The sequence below is a fragment of the Macaca mulatta genome, chromosome 12 (genome assembly GCF_049350105.2).
Source record: "Macaca mulatta isolate MMU2019108-1 chromosome 12, T2T-MMU8v2.0, whole genome shotgun sequence".
Lineage (NCBI taxonomy): Eukaryota > Metazoa > Chordata > Mammalia > Primates > Cercopithecidae > Macaca > Macaca mulatta.
Genome location: NC_133417.1, coordinates 75,122,735 through 75,141,352, shown reverse-complemented (window position 1 = coordinate 75,141,352; position 18,618 = coordinate 75,122,735). Strand labels below are relative to the sequence as shown.

Sequence of the window (18,618 nt, the reverse complement as noted above, 5' to 3'; positions counted from 1 at the left end):
AAAGAGGATATTCTGGTCATGATTGGACAGTTGTCTTGATAGGCTGCTGAATGGTGGCTGCTGCCAGGGAAAGTGGCTGAAAACAGTAAGTCTAACACCTTTGTCCCTAGGTTATGGTAACCTTGATGAGGGCTGCCTGATAGCCACTGGAAGCTAATCCCCAACATCTGTGTACAAAGTCTGGGCTGCTAAGAAGGAGGTTTGGTGCATGTACCAAGCATTAGTCAGTGTACAACACATATTGCTGCATAGGTCTTGGGGCCTACAAACATTAGCCACGCTCAGACCTCATCCATACAATAATACCTAGTGTGGGAATCACACTGAGGGGTTAACCAGGAGCAGCAAACTCACTTTGCCTTAGCAGTACTCTATTTAATAAGGACACAGATCTTTGGAGTTTGAGTAAGTATCAACAGCAAGCTTGGCAGGCAAAATCAACCAAAACTGATCCCAAGAAAAATCCTCTCCAAGTTCGGTTGCTCTCAGGCTGGGTGTGAGGTCCCATCTCTGGTCTGCTTCTAAACCCCAGAGGAGGGACAATCAGGCTCCAACAACAAGAGCCACCATATCCAATCCCCACACTGAGGCTTCGTGTCTACCCAGGGTGAGCACTTCTGACTCATGCCGGGCATTCCAATTTGCACTTCTAATTCGAGTTATTTTCTACACTGAATTCTCCCAAAGCAAGCCTTTGACCTGGCACAAAAATTCACTTCTTTTCTTTACCCTGTCTGATGAGAGCATTTCAAAAACACTGAACACCATTACAATCAAAACACAAAAACAACAACAAAGGGGCCTACAGCCAGTTCAGCACCTTAAGGGCCCAGGCAAAGCCCACTATGGGCTGAGGCGGGATCCTCAGCTGGTCAAACAACCCCTGCCTTTCATGTGCTGGTTTCAAGATTCTCAGGAACTGCAGCCTTTCCGCCTAGCCAGTGTTTTATAAAGTCAGTCTTTTTCACCACGTGCTTCACATCTGTGCCATTATCTGTACATCATCGTGCTATTAGTTACAAAATACTTTTAAATAACTTTCCTTTTCAATTAAATAAATGTCTTTTAAAGGCACTTTATAGTATTATCCTCAATGTAAAACCAGTATCATTTACCATAGATCAAAATTAACTGCAAAAAGATGATTAAAAACACTAAAGAATTATTCAAGCCCAGCCCGATACTGCTGCCCCTGGGCTCCAGCCTAAGGTTACTGTTTTTCTTAAAAGGGGAGATCATTTAGTGATGGAGAGGAATTAAACGCTGGCAAAAACTTTTCCCTTGATGTAATCAGAAAACCTGAAAGAGAATTAATTAGCAAAGGAATAACATTTGTCATGGTATGACTCAGTGTTCTTTACTGTGAGATCCCCAAAACCTCTTGACAACCTGAGAACACTGTGCCAGGCTTAGCTTTTATAAGAGCAAAAAGTAGGACCAGCTGGGAGTGCTTGCTGGTCAAGGCCAGATAGAAGAAAGCACCAGAATAAGACTCCATTAGTCTAAATGTCAATACCTTACACTTAAAATATGGCCCCTGTTCCCCATCAGCAGGGATACCTGCACCTGGCCTTAGCACTAGAACACAGTACTGCTCAAGTCAAACTGCCTGCAAAAGCCTGGCCCTGCCTTGGCCACCATGAGATTTGGGCTGGTTACTCATCTCTGTAAGCCTCAGTTTCTTTACCTGCGTCATGGGGCGGCGGCTGCTAGCTACTTCACAGAGCAGCTATTAGGATAACAGAATCTAGTAAGCATAGTGAGAGCTCAGCAAGTACCATCTGTCATCACAACAGCACAGCACCAAGCTCTGCCTCAGAATAGACAAGGCTTAACAAACACCCTTTTTGTTATATGTCACTTTTAACCACGAACTCAATGAGTTTTGCTCCAGTCAGTTATTAGTTTCAGACACATGGCTGAATTTGTCTGAATCCAGCTACTGAATTCCAATGTGTGCAAATGAAATTAAAACACAGAATGTGGCAGCAGGAGAGGACCTTGGAGGCCACTGAATCAAAACTCCTTTGTTAAATTTATCTCATTAGCATGCGGACACATAAGCAGAGGGAAGTGATGCAGTTCTGGCTGAGGTAGGCTGGGAAATGAAGCACCTGCCCTGTGCCCTCCATGGGAGCCCGATAGGGTGATCAACCATCCTGGTTTGCCTCAAGCTGTTTCTGTTTTAGCACTGAAAGTCCCATGCCTTGCTAAACCTCTCAGAGCAGGGCAAACTGGGACAATGTGCCACCCTAGCTTCTGGGACCTTCCAAGGACATGCACCTCCTCAGAGCGTTTTAAGAAAACCATCAATTAAGCACCCCCACCCCCACCTCACACCCCCCCGTTATGGGCTGAACTATGTCCCCTCCCCAAATTCATATGTTGAAGTTCTAACCCCTAGTACCTCAGAATGTGGCCATATTTGGAGATTGAGCCTTTAAAGAGGTATTAAGATAAAATGAGGTCATATGGGGAGGCCCTAATCCAATACAACTGGTCCTTATAAAAAGAAGAGACAGGGCACAGACAGACACAGACGGAAGATCAAACACATGGAAGCTAAGTGCCCCACAGACCTACTCAACAGCAATCTCTGCTCCTTCTAAATGAGAACAACTCATTCAGAGGATCCAGCTACAGAGGGCACCAATGATGGGTGGGCAGAAGGCAGACCAATCAGGTTCTGCCACCATGTCCATCACATACTCTCTGGGCATCCACAGACAAGGTTAAATAAAGGTGCAACAGAGCAGGTGCACTGCATAACAGCATTGCCTGGCTTCTGTCTTTAAAATCAATACTTGACTCTATAAACTCTCTGAGGATTGATTAAACAGTCATCACAAACAGTAGCAGCTTATACAGGCCTATAAAGGTGGTGATAATCTGGTCTTGGGAGGCAGCTGGAGCAACCCTTTTGACAGCCAAAAAGCTCCCTCTGGCCAATGTGTTAACCTTGAGGGTAGACTAAACTTCTGCCTGTGTCTGTGTTTGGGGCATGGCAGAGCTGGGGCTTCATGGAAGTAGTCTGGGTTGACCCGAGAAAGGGTTAGCAGCAGTTTGGAGTGAGAGGGACAATACCTGGAAACTTCAGAACTCTGACCCTCAGAAGTCCCAAGAGAGGCACTTGGTCTTCTTACAGTCCCCAGAAATGGGGGTTTCATGCATTTATTTAGGCATGAAATAAACCAGTAGCCTCAGGAGACTAGAAAATTCAGGTTACACAGGTTACAGGTTCTACATTCATTGAAAGACAAATAGGAGGACTAGGTCTACCTAGGCAGAGGTGGGTAAGGGCAACTGTCTGTGTGTGGGAGGCTCACGTAGTTTGCAAACCAATCAGAAGTCCTACTGGCCCAGATGTGTCTGTGTGTGCAGCTGTTCTAAAATATAGATCTGGTCAACACTCTTTGTTGTTGCATGTTGTAGTATTTCGTAAGTCAATGCCACAAATGTATTTCTCATCAAAGTGCCTACTCTCTCAGAGCAAGATTCTGATGTTCCCCATATTCCTGTGGCACCCAAAACCTTCCACTACCAGGAATGCCAAGTTATTAGCAGGGCAAAGCGGGTATCACCTAGGAAGATATTCCTGGTTAGTAAATAAGAGCAATTGGGTATTAAAGGAATATATTTGCCTATCTTTGCTCACACATCACCAAATATCTAGGAAATACCCAAACTTCTCATTACTTAGGCCACTATCAGATAGATGATAGGTAGGTAGGTAGATTTTTTTTTCTTTTTTGTTTTTTGACACAGAGTCTCACTCTGTTGCCCAGGCTGGAGTGCAGTGGCACAATCTAGGCTCAGTGCAATCTCTGCCTCCTGAGTTCCAGCAGTTCTAACTCAGCCTCCTGAGTAGCTGGGACTACAGGCGTGCACCACCATGCCCAGCTAATTTTTGTATTTTTAGTAGAGACAGGGTTTCACCATGTTGGCCAGGCTGGTCTCAAACTCCTGACCTCAGGTAATCCACTGCCTTGGCCTCCCAAAGTGCTGGGATTACAGCTGTGAGCCACCACACCTGGCATGATAGATAATTTAGTAGAATACTTTATCCTTGTGGTACCTTAGAAGTTAAGAACAATTGTGTTTTGCTTGCCTTTATTCTTCTTTCTTTTTAGGAAGCAAACTAAAGGGCAGGGGCTGTATCTCTCTATGGCTCTTGACAAGAACAAATGCACTTAACATGACCTCTCTTTGTGATTAACAACAAAAGGGCTGGTCTTGCACCACCAGAGAACAGCTGAGCTCCAGATCCACTCCCACCGCCACCCCAAGAGAGTGGTAAATTGCCCACATATAAACATCACACTATAATGAGTAGTTTCACATATGGCTGTAAACTGATGTCCCAGCCACTGCTTTATCTTACCAGGATTGAATGTCTACAGACTTCCATCAGAGTGTGGTTTCAATTATCAGCAGAGGACATACTTTAAGCCATGAAATAATCTGTGGTTCAGTTTTGTCAAACATTACACCATAGAGATTTTGGACTCTAGATTTCTAGCATCACAAAAAAGATAGAACATCGAACATTCTGTTTCCTCATGCAAGAACACCTAAGAAACAGATTCGCCAAAAAAATGAAACCTGAATCTGATCAAGCTTCTAGATGGCCAATTTACAGAAACAACAAAGGGCAGGGCAACATGTTAAACACCATGGAGGTCAATAAGCAAAAACTAGACTGTAAGGAACTCTGCAAGACCAATGACCCAATTTCCTCAGAAAATAAATTGCAAATAAGGCCGGGCGCGGTGGCTCAAGCCTGTAATCCCAGCACTTTGGGAGGCCGAGACGGGCGGATCACGAGGTCAGGAGATCGAGACCATCCTGGCGAACACGGTGAAACCCCGTCTCTACTAAAAAATACAAAAAATTAGCCGGGCGAGGTGGCGGGCGCCTGTAGTCCCAGCTACTCGGGAGGCTGAGGCAGGAGAATGGCGTAAACCTGGGAGGCGGAGCTTGCAGTGAGCTGAGATCCGGCCACTGCACTCCAGCCCGGGCGACAGAGCCAGACTCCGTCTCAAAAAATAAAAAAAGAAAATAAATTGCAAATAAAAATAAATAAATGGAAAAGGGTAACCTTGGGATTAAAAGAAGCTTAAAATACATATCAAATGTGAAATAAAGTATGGATTTACACCATCAAGCTAAAAAATTGTAACATTTATGAGATCATTAGAACACTGACTAGTTATCTGATATTAAGAAAGTATAGTTAATTATGTTTTAGTTGTGATAATGATACAGACAGGAGGTAGGGAAATACTGGGTAGAAGAGGATGGTTCCCGGGCAAAGGCCCCACCCTCAAGTCTGGAAACCAGGGCCTAAATGAGAACAGTTATCCCTGTTTTCCTGCCCAAATGTTGCCTTTTTGACCTTCCTCGCCCCTCCTATTCTGTGCCCAAATAAACCCTAGACCTCTGCTGGTAAAGAAGCAGCTGGACATTGACAGAAGAAGCAACTGAACATTGGACACTATGGATAGATGTGGATTAACTTCAGATGGGATGACTTTGGAGAGGAGCCCAGCCGCAGGCGGCTGGGCCTCAGGGAAAGATCACCTTCTTCCTGCTCCATCCCCTTTCCAGCTCCGCTTCTGCTGAGAGCCACTTCCACTGCTTAATAAAATTCTCCACATTCATCACCTTTCTAAACTTCTGTGTGACCTGATTCTTCCTGGACTCTGGACAAGAATTCAGGATGCACTGGGTGCAGAAACCCAGAAAGGCTGTCACACTGACTCTTCACTGAGCTGTTTGACACCTAAGCTGTCCACAGGCAGCAAAGCTGAAAGAGCATTAATTGTAACACACCCCTAGACACTGCCATGGGGCCGGAGCCCAAAAGAACTTGCCCTGGCCCAGACACCTGCTTGCCTGCATGCTCCTTCCCATGAGGGGTTGAGCCCAGTGGGTTCCAGTGAGTGAAGTTTGTCACTGCCAGTGCCAAAGTGGCTGGCTGGACCCAGAGCCGGTGCATTCCAGTTCCCACCTGCGAAAGGGTCAAGAGAAATTCATCTTCCATCTCAATAATTGTATTTGTGGTTATGTTTTTTAAAAGTGTCCTTGGGTCTGGCATGGTGGCTCACGCCTGTAATCCCAGCACTTTGAAAGGCTAAGGCAGATGGATCACGAGGTCAGGAGTTCGAGACCAGTCTGGCCAATATAGTGAAACCCTGTCTCCACTAAAAATACAAAGAATTAACCAGGTGTGGTGGTGTGTGCCTGTAATCCCAGCTACTCAGGAGGCTGAGGCAGGAGAATCGTGTGAACCCAGGAGGCAGAAGTTGTAGTGAACCAAAATCGTGTCATTGCCCTCCAGCCCGGGTGACAGTGCGAGATTCCATCTCAAAAAAATAAAAGTGTCCTTATCTTTTAACAATACATAATGAAATGATATGTCTGGAATAACATAGGAAAGAAGAAAATAACAATGGGTACACTTGAAACAACATTGGTCATGTGGGGATAATTATTGGAGCTGAGTATATGGGGTTGCATGATTAGGTTCTGTTTACTTTTGTATGTTTTTCCATTTCCATAATAAGGTTTTTAAGACATCTGTGTCGTTAACCTGTAACAGTATATATTCTGGTATTCATACCCATGGTGAATCCCATCTCCCCGAAGCATTTCCCCACCACCCCCCTGAAACTACTCTAAAAAGTTACTAAGTCTATGTGGGTGAGCACTTTGCTTGTGTAAGAAACAGTAAACCACTAACATAAGACCAACAAAAACCAACCAGGCGTTTGACTCATATTTCTTCTTTTTTATCCTCACTCTATGTTAGATAATTTGAGTGAAAAGAAGTAAATATAAAGCACCCACACTCATATTGTCAGAAATTCACCTTCTCAATCCACTTCTTGCTTACTGAAATACAGTCAGTCCCACAATATGGCTGATGTCCCAGCCCAAACTGCCGCTAAATGCAGAGCTATAGTTACGAAAAACTACTGAACTGCTGAATGGTACAAGGAAAATCAATAGTCAGAAGAATACAAATGACTTTCTTCTTCCCGTCCAACTCTTGTTCCTTCCTTCTGAAGGAGGAAAAGAGAAAGAAGATCAACATGCAGAAACTGAGATAAACAAAACCACTCATCACTACAAAGCTGTGTGATTTTTCTCATCCTGTCCCTGAAAAGAAACTGCCCACTGGCATGAAGCTACATCTGCCCAAGGCTAAACAGAGTCACATAAAAGAAGAGAGAAATATGCATTAACTAGCCCTTAAGCAGCCAGTGAAAGGCCTGGAGGGAAAATGAAGAATAGTCTAAAGTGGGCCTTGGGGTTAGCAATAAAAGGAATCAAAAACGAAATTTCACATGGTGCCCTTAAAACTGATGTGTTTAGTGAAGAAGGAAAAAAAAAAACCTAAAAACAAAGGAGAAAGGTGCTCCTGATAAATTTCTGATCATTCACCTGTATCTTTTCAGAGGCCCTAGGAGCTTATTTCCAACATTAGGTCAAAAGCAATAGATGAACTCAATTCTTCAGGGCTGCAGTGAGCACTAAGCATGCTCAGTCTAACGTGTGGCTGATTCTCCCATGTCTTACTGCTCATTCCTTGCTGCTTTGCCCATCACCTCTTAAGATTAATCAGAAATGATACTTTTTTCAAGGTGACTGTACACCATCTATACTTCTTTCAATAACAGGTCATAAATTAGCCAAAATTTCCATAAGTTATTTATTCATTAAGTTAATAGTTAATAAATGCCAATTTCATTCAAGTTACACTAGGTTCTACCAAAAAATATAAGGAGGAAGAAGAAACTGAGCTCTGCTCTGGAGGTTCCAAATTTGTTTAAAAAAATTTTATGACTTCTGGGATGAGATGGCAAAGTGAAGTCAAGTATCTTCTCTCCCTAAAACAAAATGAATGAACAACACTAAAATGGAAACTTGAAATCCAGCAAACAAATCAAAATATACTAGCAGTAATCAAACAAAAGAAGTGATATAACTTCGTGCCATAATCTTTGAAGAGTAGCAGTCAGTGAAAATGATAGATAGAAGATCCCAGGAATCACACTGCTCAAGCAGTTCACTCTCTTCTCACGAGTGTGATGGGATTTATGATATGGTGAAGGAACAAAATATTGAAAAATCCCAGCAACACTCCCTGTAACTGCCTGATGGGTTCTTCCTGCCTACTGCACAAACAAAATCAATTCATGGCATTGCAGTAAAGAAAGTTTGACATGAGGCCAGCCACACCACGTGGGAGATGGAATTATTACTCAAATCAATCTCCTTGAAAGCTTGAAGGTTAGGGGTTTTTCAAAGGCAGCTTGAAGAAAGGGGTGGGAGTGGCGAGGTACTGGGTACTTGCTGCTGATTGGTTGGGTCAGAGATGAAATCACAGGGAGTTGAAGCTGTCCTCTTGCTCTGTGTTGCTGCTGGGTGGGGCCACAGGAGGAGTTGGTCATCCATGTGGAGCCAGGTGTCAGACATGTCAAAAAAAAAAAAACCTGAAAAGATATCTTAAAAGACCAATCCTAGGTTCAAAAATAGTGATGTTATCTCCAGGAGTAATTGGGGAAGTTGCATATCTTGTGACCTCCGAAATAATGGCTGGCAATCAGGTTTGTCTACACCTTAGCAGAATTCAGGCTCCTCTCCTTCTAGCCTGGTGCTCTCTCATTAGCTTTGCAAAGGCAGCTGAGTTTTGGTGAAGGGCTATTATAACTATAAACTAAATGTCTCCTAAAGCTAACCCAGGAATAACTGAAGGCAGCTTGAAGGCTAACGGCACTAGAGGGGTTGGCTAGATCAAATCTCCCCCACTGCCATAATTTTCTCACTGATATAATTTTTGCAAAGGCCATTTCATCTCTATTTAGAGAAAAATAGAGAAGGAAAGACAGCAGCAGGAAAATGCGTCTAGGTTCATTCACTTATACATTCAATAAGAATTTATTAAGAACTTTTTACATGTATTACTCAACACTAGGCTTTTTTTTTTTTTTTTTTTTTGAGACAGGCTCTCACTCTGTCACCCAGGCTGTAGTGCAGTGGTGTGATCATGGCCCACTGTAGCCTCAACCTCCTGGGCTCAAACAATCATCCTATCTCAGCCTCCCAAGTATTAATAGCTGGGACCACAAGCGTGTGCTACCACACCCAGCTAATTTTTTTAGTGGGGTAGAGAGTAAAGACAGGGTCTTCCCATGTTGCCCACGCTAATCTCAAACTCCTGGGCTAAAGCGATCCTCCTGACTCAGCTTCCCAAAGTGCTGGGATTACAGACATAAGCCACTACGCCTGGCCAATACTAGGCTCTTAAAAGGAAGTAGGAGAAATAATCAGGCTCTATTCTAAAACAAGGAACATTTCCAAAACCATGCTCTAGGAGTTGCCTATCAGGTGGAATGATCCTAAACAGCACATTAAATGACACTTCAGAAAGAAGAGTAAAGCTGATATCCATCAACTGTGGCTGCCCCTAACACTCAGAAACCCACAAATCTGAGGGAAAAATTAACAACTCTCAGAAAAACAAATATTTCCTGTTAAAATCACTGAACATCAAGGTAGAGAAATATTTTTTTAGGTATATGTGTGATGGTTAATATTTAGTGTCGACTTGCTTGGATTAAAAGGTCTGAATTATTGTTCCTCGTGAAACGGGAGAGTTCCCTGACCCCTCTCGCAGGACATGCTACAGGGGTGTGGCTTGACTCTTTGGCTATGTGGCTGCTCAAATCCTTATGGGATGGGGAGCACATAGACAGGCAGGTGCAGGATCTGGGGTGAGCATCTTGGGGGCTCCTGACCCAAGTTAGCATCTAGAGGTGGGTACCCAAGACTCCCAAAGCCCAAGCGGGCTTGTGTTATAGTGCACTCTTTTAGCATTGCCATCTGCAGATGGCTTAAGTGTTAACCAGCTCAGTGCCCTCGGTACCCAGGACCTTGTCCAGCAACCAGGAAGAATCAGGTTTCACAGACTTGAGGGTGGTGAATGTGGGGATTTTATTGAGTGGTGGAGGTGGCTCTCAGTGGGATGGATGGGGAGCTGGAAAGGGGATGGGGTGGGAAGATGATCTTCCCCTGAAGCTTGGCTGTCCAGTGGCAGATCTCTTCTCCAACTGCCCCCAGCTGAATTCCTCTTGGTGTTCAGATGCTCCTTTTCTTCTCTCTGCTGTGCCATTCTGCCGTTCTTCTGTTTGTCTCATCTTCTGTGGAGCCTGGGGTTTGAGGTTTATATGGGTACAAGATAGGAGGGCATGGCATGCCAAAAGGCAGCTTTTGGGCATGAAAAGACAATGCCTCTTCCCATTAGGGCCATGGGTTTCCATGCCTGTGGGTGGGGTCTTTGCTAGGGAACTGCCCTCTTCTACCTAGTATTTCCCTGTCTCCTGTCCATATCACTGGATGTGCCTGTGAGGGTGTTGCCAAAGGAGATTAACATTTGAGTTAGTGGACTGGGAGAGGCAGACTCACCCTCAATCTAGGTGGGACCATCTAATCAGCTGCCAGAGCGGCTAGGATAAAGCAAGCAGAAGAACATGGAAGGACTGGACTTGCTGAGTCTTCTGGACTTCATTTTTCTCCTGTGCTGGATGCTTCCTGCCCTCAAACATCAGACTCCAAGTTCTTCAGGTTTTGGACTCTTGGACTTAGACCAGTGGTTTGCCAGGGACTCTCAGGCTGTTGGCCACAGACTGAAGGCTGCACTGTCGGCCTCCCTACTTTTGAGGTTTTGGGACTTGGACTGCTCTACCACTGACTTCCTTGCTCCTCAACTTGCAGATGACTTTACCTTGTCATGTGAGTCAATTCTCCTTAATATGCTCCCTTTCATATATACATATATCCTATTAGTTCTGTGCCTCTAGAGAACCCTAATGCAATAGGATACATGCACACACACACAGCCCCCAAACCAAATAAAAGAATAAAACACAAGCTCAGGTTTCTCTCCAATTAACATTCAAAACCAGAAAAATATGTAAACCATGTATATGAAAAAGCTCTTTTTTTTTTTTTTTTTTTCTTGAGACAAGGTCTTACTCTGTTGTCCAGGCAGGAGTGCAATGACACAATCATGGCTCACTGCAGCCTCAACCTCCCAGGCTCAAGCAATCCTCCCACCTCAGCCTCTGGAGTAGATGGGACCACAGGTGCACACTAACACACCTGGGTGAATTATTATTTTTTTTTTTTTGGTAAAGACAGGGTCTTCCGAACAGCCCAGGCTGGTCTTGAACTCCTGGGCTCAAGTGATCCTCCCACCCTGGCCTTTCAAAGTGATGAGATTACAGGCATGAGCCACCATGCCCAGAATGTACAAAGTTCCGAAGGGAAAAAAAGTGTGAGTGAATATTTTTATATTCAGCCAAACTGTTGTTGAAGTATAAAGACAACAACAGACACTTTCAGACATGCAACAGCTTGAGTCCTTCCTGAAAAAGTCACATGATTCCAAAATCCAGCTAACCAAGAGATAAATGTGAAGCCCTAGTAAAAAGTCTAATAATAACTGAACCCATTTATCCTTAGAAATAAAGCTAATCAACAGTGTGAAGTATGTTTACAAAAGGGAAATGTTATACATTTCAAAAATAAAAGTGAATAATCAAATTAAACAGAGAGAAAAATAAGGGTGAAATTTCCTCACTTTTCTTTATATTTTAGATGCTAAATTAAGAAACTGAGATTTAAATATCCTCTTTAAAATTAAGGTAACCAAGCAAAAAGACAATATTAATAAGGAGAAAATACGTATGTTAATTTTCTCACGAATTTCAGTAAGTAGGCAATAGATAATTAATAAATTGATAAATGGATGCTAAAACCACATAAAGTTATCAAATCTCTAAAAGACCTAAAAACAGACTATAAGTCTTTGACATAACAAAAAAAGCACACTTACTCATATGAACATACATACAAACATCAAACAACAAAAAGACAATCCGTGGAGTAAGAGAGGACGAGCGAAGGTGGTGGTGAGCCAGACATTAAAAACAGAGGTAAATATCTATTCTATCAATAAACATAAGATTCTTAAATAAGGTCAAAACATAGAAAAAACAGATCTATAGATATCCACATCTAAAACAAGCTGTTCAGTCTATCTATGACTCAGAAACTTTAAAAGTTAAAAAAAAAAAAAAAAGTCAAAGATAAACCAGGTAAATGGTAACAAGACCAAAGAGTCATAATATTAATATCAGAAAACAGTAAAGTTAAAAACTATCAAAGAACATAAGGGGTTATTTTACATTCAACAATAGTAATTGAGCAATTACTAGGCACCAGATACTATTCCATACACTGTTAGAATGGGCAGAGTTTAAACCAATAATAAGCTTATAGAGGTCATAAATCCTTCAGTATCAAAAACAATGTGTCAAAATTCATAAAAGCATAAACTTATAGAAGAAATCAACAAAACACAATAATAGTAAAAGACATTGTCAGCTATGACAGAACAAGGTGACAATAAGAAATATATGATACAATAAAAAGATTAACCCATTAGATGCACATCAATAAGTGCGTATTTAACATAAAATTTATTTTCAAGCACTAATGGGATATTTTAATTTTAAAAATACATTCAGCCACAAAGTAAAGCCTCAATACATTCCAAGAAAATGAAATTTGAACAATCTTCCCTGACCACACTACAATAAAACTAAATATTAATAATGAAAAGAAGAAACCTAGCCACCTGAAAATATTAAAATTCTTGTAGGTCTTGATATAAAACAAAAAGTTAAAACTGAAATTACAGAGTATATATAAATAAAAATATTGAAGATACTATTAAGCAAAAAACTTAAGAAACTGGGCTGAAAACAAAATCTTACAGAATTAAACATTTTACCAAGCAAATTATAATTTAAAAGAATTTTTAAAAATATTCTATTCAAAAAGGTAGAAATAGATAAATAAAATAAGCATAAGGAAAGTAGAAAAAAAAATAAAAGCAGAAATTGATGAGTTAGAAAACAGAAAAACAGTAGAATATATAATTAAATTAAAGGTGTAGTTCTCTGGGGACAAAACAGTAAAATAGATAAAATAGATTAATCAAAAGAGAAAAACACAAATAAAAATAGAAAAGAAAAAGATGCATAAGAAATTTAAAAATTTTGACTTTGAAAATCACTAAGTAAATTATAAATATTTTTGTGATTATAAATAATTATGAAATGAATGCTTAGATAAATATAAATAACAAAAATTGAACCCAAAGGAAATAGAAAACTTAAGAAGACATAATAATGGAAGAAATTCAGAATATTAAAAAAAAAGAGCTAGCCCTCAAAAAGCCACAGGCTCAGATAGTTTTAACAATAAATTCTTCCAGACCTTCAAAGAACAGATAATTCCAATGCTATTTATGTTTTCCAGGTCATGAAAAAAAGATAATTCGAATGCTATTTATGTTTTCCAGGTCATGAAGAAAGAAAAAAAGCTTCAAATCACTTAGAGTAAGATAACAAAATATTCCTACCAAAACATGATAAAAGTAGCACAGAAAAATAAAACTACAATCAACCTCATTTAAGAATACCTGTATAAAAATGCTAAATTAAAAATCAGCCAATAGGAGAATCTTGGGTTAGAGGCAGAGCAAGATGACCAAATAGAAGCTTCCACTGATAGTCCTCCCTATAGGAACACCAAACTGAAAAACTATCCACACAAAAAAGCACCTTCATAAGAACCTAAAATCAGATGAGTGATCACAATACCTGGTTTTAACTTCATATTACTGAAAGAGGCACTGAAGAGGGTAGGAAAGACAATCTTGAATTGCTGATGCCACCCTTCCCCCAGTCTCCCAGCGGCAGCCATGTGGCACACATAGATAGTCTGTGCACTTGCAGGAGGGAGAGCACAGTGATTGGGGAACTTTGCATTGGAACTTGGTGCTGCCCTGTCACAGTAGAAAGTAACACCAGGCAGAACTCAGCCAGCACCCACAGAGGAAGCACTTAGAACAACCTAGCCAGGGGGAAATTGTACCTCCCAGTGACAGGAACTTGAGTTCTGGCAAGCCTCACCACCATGAACTAAATTGCTCTGGGGTTCTAAAGAAATCTGAAAAGTAGTCTAGGCCACAAAGACTGCAATTCCTGGGCAAGTCCTGACGCTGTACTGGGCTCAAAGTCAGTGGACTTGGTGGGTATGCAACTTAGTAACACAACAGCCAGGGCCAAGGAGTGTTTGTGCCACCCCTCTTCCAACCCCAGGCAGTGCAGCTCACAGCTCCAGAAGAGACTCTTTCCTTCTGCTTGAGGAGAGGAGAAGGAAGAGTAAAGAGGACTTTGTCTTGCAACGTGGATACCAGCTCAGCCACAGTAGGACAGGGCACCAGGAAGAGTCCTGAGGCCCTATCTCGTCTATGACATTTCTAGACACACCCTGGGCCAGAAGGAAACCTGCTGCCCTAAAGGGAAGGACCCAGTCCTGACAGGATTCATCACTTGCTAATAAGATCACTTGGGCCCTGAATATTCAGCGGTGGTATCCAGGCAGTATTTGCAGCGGGCCTTGGGTAAGATTCAAAGACATGCTGGCCTCAGGTGTGATCTACCTAACTGTGGTAGCAATGGGGAGGGACTCCTGCTTGAGAAAAGGAGAGAAAAGAGTAAAGGAGACTTTGTCTTGCAGCTTAGGCAGCAGCTCAGCCACAGTAGGGTAGAGCACTAAGTGGGCTCTTGGGGTCCTCAGTTCTAGGCCTTGGCTCTTGGATGGCATTTCCGGACCTGCTCTGGGCCAGGGGTGGGGGAAGCCTACTACCCTGAAGGGAGAGTCCCAGGCCTGGCAGCATTCATCATAAGCTGACTGAGGAGCATTTGGGCCTTGAATGAACATTGGCTGTAGTCAGGCAGTCTTGCTGTGGCCTGGATGGTGGCCACAGGGAGACTCCTCTGCTATGGAAAGGGGAGGGAAGAGTCGGAAGGACTTTGTTTTGTGGCTTGGGTGCCAGCTCAGCCTCAGTATAATAGAGCACCAGGTACATCCCTAAGGTTTCTGACTCAGCCCCTGGCTTCCAGACAGCATCACTGAGCCCACGTAGGACCAGGGGAAACTGCTGCCCTAAAGGGGAGAACACAAGCCTAGCCAGCTTCATCACCTGCTGACTGTAGAGCCCTAGGGACTTGAGTGAATGTAGGCAGTAGCCAGGCAGTGGTTACTGCCGGCCTCGGGCAAGACCCAGAACTGTGCTGGCTTCAGGTCTGACTCCGCATAGTCCCAGTGGTGGTGGCCACAGGGGTACTTGTGTCACCCCTCTCGCAGCTTTAGGCAGCTCAGCAAAGACAGAGAGAGAGAGAGACTCTGTTTGGGAGAAAGTAAGGGAAGAGAACAAGAATCTCTACCTGGTATTCCAGAGAATTCTTCCAGATCTTATCTAAGACCACTATGGTGGTACCTATATGAGTCTGCAAGAACCACAATGTTACCAGGCTTGGGGTGTCCCCTGATGCAGATATCGCTGCTGTGACCAAAAACTTAGATCACAACACTCATGTCCCTTTGAATACCTGGAAAGCCTTCCTAAAACGACAAGTACAAACATGCCCAGATTGTGAAGAACACAATAAATACCCAACTCTTTAATGCCTAGCCAAGAAACATCCACAAATGTCTAGACCATCCAGGAAAACATGACCTAACCAAACAAACTAAATAAGGTACCAGTGACCAATCCTGGGGAGACAGAGATATCTGACCCTTCAGACAGAGAATTTAAAATAGCTGCTTTGAGGAAACTCAGCAAAATCCAAGATAACACAGAGAAGGAATTCAGAATTCTATCAGATAAATTTAATAGAGATTGAAATAATTGAAAACAATCAAGCAGACACTCTGTCATGAAAAATTCAATTGACATGCTGAAGAATGCATCAGAGTCTCAACAGCAGAATTGATCAAGCAGAAGAAAGAATTAGTGAGCTTGAAGACAGGCTATTTGAAAATATAGTCAGAGTAGACAAAAGAAAAATACATAATAAAAAAAGAACACACACCTATAAGATCTAGAAAGTAGCCTCAAAAGGGCAAATCTAAGAGTTATTGGCCTTAAAGAGAAGATAGAAAGAGAGAAAGGGGTAGAATGTTTATTCAAAGGGATAATAACAGAGAACTTCCTAAACCTAGAGGAAGATATCAATATTCAAGTATAAGAAGATTATAGAAGACCAAGCCAATTTAACCCAAAGAAAACCACCTTAAGACACTTAGTAATCAAACTGCAAAAGGTGAAAAATAAATAAAAGATCCTACAAGCAGCAGGAGAAATGAAACAAATTACATACAAAGGAGCTCCAGTCATCTGACAGCAGACTCCTCAGTAGAAACTTTACTGAAGAGGAGAGAGTGACATGGCATATTTAAATTGCTGAAGGAAAAAAACTTTTATCCTAGAATAGTATATCCATCCAAAATATCCTTCAAACAGGAAGGAAAAATAAAGACTTTCCCAGACGAACAAAAGCTGAGGGATTTGATCAGCACCAGACCTGACCTACAAGAAGTGCTAAAGAGAGTTCTTCAATCTGAAAAATAGGATGTCAAAAAGAATAAATTATTTGAAGGTACAAAACTCACTGGTAATAGTAAGCACACAGAAAAACACAGAATATTATGACACTAATTGTGGTGTATAAACTACACATATCTTGAGTAGAAAGACTAAAAGATGAACTGATCAAAAATAATAACTACAGCAACTTTTCAAGACATAGACAGTACAATAAGATGTAAACAGCCAAAAAAGCAAGGAGATGAAGTTAAAGAGTTAATTTCTCTTTGCTTGTTTGCTTATGAAATCACTGTTATCATTAGTTTATTAATAAAATAATGGATTATAAGATATTATTTGCAAGCCTCATGGTAACTTCAAATAAAAAAAATAACAGATACACAAAAAATAGAAAGCAAGTAATCAAAACATACCACCAGAGAAAATCACCTTCACTAAAAAGAAAAAAAGGAAAGAAAGAAGAGATAACCACAAAAACAATCAGAAAGTATAACAAATGACAAAATGGCAGAATTAAGTCCTTATCAATAATATTGAATATAAATGAACTAAACTCTCCAATCGAAGGACAGAGTGGCTGAACAGATTTTTTTTAATGACCTAATGATCTGTTGCCTACAAGAAACTTACTTCACTTATCAAGGCACACATAGACTGAAAATAAACTACTTTGGGCTTCTATTTGGATGAAAAAAAGGTATTCTATGCAAACGGAAGCCAAAAAAGAACAGAAGTAGCTATACTTACATTAGACAAAATAGTTTTCAAGACAAAAACTATACAAAGAGACAAATAAGGTCATTATATAATGGCAAAGGGGTTCATTCAGGAAAAGGATATAACAAACGTAAATATATGCACCTAACACTGAAGCATTCTGATATGTAAAGTAAATTTTAGAACGAAAGAGAGGCTCCAATAAATTAATAGCTAGAGACTTCAATACCTCACTTTAAGCATCGAACAGATCATCCAGACAGAAAATCAACAAAGAAACATTGGACTTTATCTGCATTACAGATCAAATGGGCCTAATAGATAGTTACAGAACATTTCATACAATGGCTGCAGAATACACATTTTCCCCAGCACATGTATCATTCCCGAGGATAGATCGTATGTTATGACACCAAATTAGTCTTAAAAAATTCAAAATAATTGAAATTATATCAAATACCTTCTCCAACCATGATGGATTAAAACTAGAAATCAGTACCAATAGGAATTTTGGAAACTGTACAAACACATGGAAATTAAACAATATGTTCCTGAATGACCAGTGGGTCAATGAAGAAATTAAGAAGGAAACTTAAAAGTGTACTGTAGCAAATGATAACAGAAACACTACACACCAAAACCTATGGGATACAGTGAAAGCAGTGCTAAGAGGAATGGTTATAGCTACAAGTGCCTACATCAAAAAAAGTAGAAAAACTTCAAATAAACAACTTAATGATGCATCTTAAAGAACTAGAAAAATGGCTGGGCACAGTGGCTCACACCTGTAATCCCAGCACTTTGGGACAAGGCAGGCAGGTCACTTGAGGTCAAGAGTTCGAGACCAGCCTGCCCAACGTGGTGAAACCCTGTCTTTACTAAAATACAAAAATTAGCCAGGTATGCTGGCACACACCTGTAATTCAAGCTACTCAGGAAGCTGAGGCAGGAGAATCGCTTGAACCCAAGAGGCAGAGGTTGCAGTGAGCCAAGATTGTGCCACTGCACTACAGACTGGGAGACAGAGCAAGACTCCATCTCAAAAAACAAACAAACAAACAAACAAAAAAAAACTAGAAAAGCAAGAGCAAACCAAAACCAAAATTACTAGAAGAAAAGAAATAATAAAGTTCAGAGTAGAAATAAAATTGAAATGAAGAAAACAATACCAAAGTAAAGGAAACAAAAAGTTTCTTTTTTGAAAACATACATAAAATTGACAAACCTTTAGCCAGACTTAAAAAAAAAAAAGACAACTCAAATAAAATCAGAGATGAAAAGGAGACATTACAACTGATACCACAGAAATCCAAATGATCATTAGTGACTACTATGAGTAACTATATATCAATAAATTGGAAAGATCT

At 41.1% G+C, this 18,618-nt stretch overlaps 1 protein-coding gene across 1 annotated transcript in view; it reads right to left on the bottom strand.

The window, feature by feature from the left end:
- The window catches only part of LOC144333275 (myosin-IIIb-like), a 102,934-nt gene that overhangs the window by 41,320 nt on the left and 42,996 nt on the right, over positions 1-18,618 (bottom strand). The gene's annotated exons all lie outside the window — the stretch shown is intronic.